The 3,180-nt window shown below is 35.1% G+C and overlaps 1 non-coding gene across 1 annotated transcript; it reads left to right on the top strand.

Moving 5' to 3' along the window:
• The first annotated feature begins 2,631 nt into the window (after positions 1 to 2,631).
• LOC136336676 (small nucleolar RNA SNORA51) lies at positions 2,632 to 2,762 on the top strand. The gene has a single exon (XR_010731509.1). It is a non-coding gene; the product is annotated as a small nucleolar RNA SNORA51 (small nucleolar RNA).
• The last annotated feature ends 418 nt before the right edge of the window (positions 2,763 to 3,180 follow it).

Raw genomic sequence — 3,180 nt, 5'->3', positions numbered from 1 at the left:
TGGAAAAGAAGAAGTAAAGGAAAGCCTTTTTGCAGATGATATGATCCTATACATCGAAAACCCCAAAGATTCCACAAAAAGATTACTAGAAACAATTAACCAATACAGTAAGGTCACAGGATACAAAATTAACATAGAAAAGTCCATAGCCTTTCTATATGCCAACAATGAAATATTAGAAAACGAACTCAAAAAAATAATCCCCTTCACGATTGCAACAACAACAACAAAAAATACCTAGAAATAAACATAACAAAGAATGTAAAGGACCTATATAACAAAAACTACAAAGCATTGCTAAGGGAAATCAAAAAAGATACAATGAGATGAAAAAATATTCCTTGTTTGTGGATAGGAAGAAAAAATATAATCAAAATGGCCATATTACCCAAACCAATTTATAAATTTAATGCAATTCCCATCAAAATTCCTATGACATTCTTTAAGGAAATGGAACAAAAAAATCATCAGATTTATATGGAACTATAAAAAACCCCAAATAGCCAAAGCAATCCTAAGGAAAAAGAATGAAGCTGGGGTCATTACAATACTTGACTTCAAACTATATTATAGGGCCATGACAATCAAAACAGCATGGTATTGGCAGAAAAATAGACACTCAGACCAATGGAACAGAATAGAAAACCCAGAAATAAAACCACATATATATTGTCAAATAATTTTTGATAAAGGGGCCAACAACACACAATGGAGAAAAGAAAGCCTCTTCAACAAATGGTGCTGGGAAGGAAGACTGGAAAACCACATGCAAAAGAGTGAATCTCGACTACAGCTTTTCCCCGTGTACTAAGATTAGCTCAAAATGGATCAAGGACCTAAATATAAGACCTGAAACAATAAAGTACATAGAAGAAGACATAGGTACTAAACTCATGGACCTGGGTTTTAAAGAGCACTTTATGAATTTGACTCCAAAGACAAGAGAAGTGAAGGCAAAAATAAATGAATGGGACCACATCAGACTAAGAAGTTTTTGCTCAGCAAGAGAAACTGATAACAAAATAAACAGACAGCCAACTCAATGGGAAATGATATTTTCAAACAACAGCTCAGATAAGGGCCTAATATCCAAAATTTACAAAGAACTCATAAAACTCAACAACAAACAAAGAATCCAATAAAAAAATGGGAAGAGGACATGAACAGACACTTCTCCCAGGAAGAAATACAAATGGCCAACAGATATATAAAAAGATGCTCATCTTCATCAGTTATTTGAGAAATTCAAATCAAAACTACAATGAGATACCACCTCACACCTGTTAGATTAGCTATTATCAACAAGACAGGTAATAGCAAATGCTGGAGAGGCTGTGGAGAAAAAGGAACCCTCATTCACTGTTGGTGGGATGTAAAGTAGTACAACCATTATGGATGAAAGTATGGTGGTTGCTCAAAAAACTGAAAATAGGACTGCCTTATGACCCAGCAATCCCTCTCCTGGGTATATACCCCCAAACCTCAGAAACATTGATATGTAAAGACACATGTAGCCCCATGTTCATTGCAGCATTGTTCACAGTGGCCAAGACATGGAAACAACCAAAAAGCTCTTCAATAGAAGACTGGATAAAGAAGATGTGGCACATATACACTATGGAATACTAGTCAGCCATAAGAAATGATGACATCGTATCATTTCCAATAAAATGGTGGGATCTTGATAACATTATATGGAGTGAAATATGTAAATCATAAAAAACCAAGAACTACATGATTTTCATACTTTGGTGGGACAAAAATGAGACTCAGAGACATGGACAGGAGTGTGGTGGTTACCGGGTGTGGGGGGGAGGGGGGGCGGGATAGGAGGAGGGTGAGGGGAGGGTGAGGGGAAGGGGCACAAAGAAAACTCGATGGAAGGTGACAGAGTACAATCTGAGTTTGGGTGATGGGTATGCAACATAATTGAATGACAAGATAACTTGAACATGTTTTCTTTGAATATATGTACCCTGATTTATTGATGTCTCCCCATTAACATTAATAAAAAGTCAAAAGTAAAAAAAAAAACAAAAAACAAAAAAAACCCCAGATCACTATGGTAGTTTATTTGATGAGAAGAGAATTGTACCATAAAAAGCATGGATAATTATTTTTCTTTCCTATTTTTTATAGTTATGTCTTCATTTCACAGGTTTGTTACAAGCTTTTTAAGAGTGTGGATCTTAAGAACTAACTTTTAAATTAGTATTTATTTAGCACATATTATGAGGTTTGAGTACACAGGGATATTAAAAACCCATGGTAGTGATCAGGAAAATGGTAAAGGTTATATATCAGAATCTTGATGTTTACTTTAAGTGGAAGGGATAACACTCCCCTGAGATAGCTGACCAATATTCACCAAAGCCTCATACATTGATTTACTATATAAATAAAAAATTGAGTGAATTGATAGTTTTAAATTTCAAATGATAACAAAAGTACCACTCATTGAGTTCTATTCTAGGTACTTTACATGTATTAACTAATTTAAAAGGCAATTCTTATTATTAACTCAATATTACTGTTTAGACCCTGAGGCTCAGAGAGGCTAAAATAAAAAATTATCTCTTTCTAAGAGTGGAGCATATTTGAGATAGATTGCACTTTAAAATGAGAATATTTGGCCACCCAGTGCTTACCGCAGGCTGTGTTCTTACACTGACTGTACAGAAAGAGGAGGCAGAGTAAATCCACCCATCTACACCTCAGCCCTGGCCCTTTGCCTGGTCTGTATTGTGAATGGGGGGACATGGGGAAAAAAAATTAGAATATTTAGGAGTGGCAATGAAATAGAGCAAAAATAAAGCAAAACAAACACAGATTTCAGGAATCAAACAGATCTATATGAGAATCCTGACTGCCACTAATTTCCTATAAATTCTTGGGCAAATTGCCTAAACTCTGAAATCTGCGGTTTTCTCATCTATAAAGTGGGATAAAATCACATATTCTACTTATTTTACTTATGCCACTTCTACACACCTTGGCTTGGTAGTAGTTATCAAGACCAACTGACTGAAATATAGATCTATCATCATAATAGCCACCCTTCAAGCACCAACATAATTAGGTTACATGATCATCTTTCTCCCTATTTCCTTCATTTTCTTCCTAAGTAACTACCAATTGTTATGCACCTGCTTTATAATAAATGCTGTACATATATAGACC

The sequence above is a fragment of the Saccopteryx bilineata genome, chromosome 4 (assembly GCF_036850765.1).
Source record: "Saccopteryx bilineata isolate mSacBil1 chromosome 4, mSacBil1_pri_phased_curated, whole genome shotgun sequence".
Taxonomy (NCBI): domain Eukaryota; kingdom Metazoa; phylum Chordata; class Mammalia; order Chiroptera; family Emballonuridae; genus Saccopteryx; species Saccopteryx bilineata.
Note: the sequence above shows the minus strand (reverse complement) of the source record. Positions and strands in the feature narration are given on the sequence as shown.